The sequence below is a fragment of the Eulemur rufifrons genome, unplaced genomic scaffold (genome assembly GCF_041146395.1).
Source record: "Eulemur rufifrons isolate Redbay unplaced genomic scaffold, OSU_ERuf_1 scaffold_97, whole genome shotgun sequence".
Lineage (NCBI taxonomy): Eukaryota > Metazoa > Chordata > Mammalia > Primates > Lemuridae > Eulemur > Eulemur rufifrons.
The window spans coordinates 442,471-443,156 of record NW_027182879.1 but is presented as its reverse complement, the minus strand read 5'-3'; positions in this window follow the sequence as shown (position 1 = coordinate 443,156).

Below are 686 nucleotides of genomic sequence, written 5' to 3'. Positions count from 1 at the left end.
GGTTAAGGGTTAGGGTAAGGCTTAGGGGTTAGGGTGAAGGGTTAGGGTCAAGGGTTAGGGTTTTTGTTAGGCATAGCGTTGGGGTTAGAAGTAAGGGTTACTGTCAGTGTTAGGGTTGTAGGTAGGGTTTCGGTTATGGTTAGCCGTTTAGAATTAGGGTTAGGGATTAGGTGTCACAGTGATGACTAGGAGATAGGGTTAGAATTATGGGACAGGGGTTGTTCACAGGAAACGGGATATGCATTAACGTTAGGATAAGAGTTTAAAGTTAGGCGCACGGTGAGGTTTACGTGTTAAGGGGAGAAATAGGAACAGGGTTGGGTGTTATGTTCAGGGTTAGGGTTATCTGTTAAAGGTATTGTTTATGCTTAGCGCACGGGCCCTGTCTGCATTAGGCGGGCGGGGGGAGTTTAGGGGGCTGGGATTGTACCCGGGAACCCACTCTATCATACTCTGGGTATGGGCCCGTGGGTTTCATGCAGGACACAGTGGTAGAGCCTCCTTTCACGCATGGCATGGGAGGATTGCAGGCTTTCTAAACTCTAAGAAAGCAAGAAGTCTGAGAATGAGATTTAGGGTCAGGATTATGGTTAGGGTTAAGGATGAAGTTTAGTGTTAGGGTGAGGGCTTAGGGTTAGGGATTAGGGTTAGGGTTAAAGGTTACTCTTAGGTTTAATGGTTACACT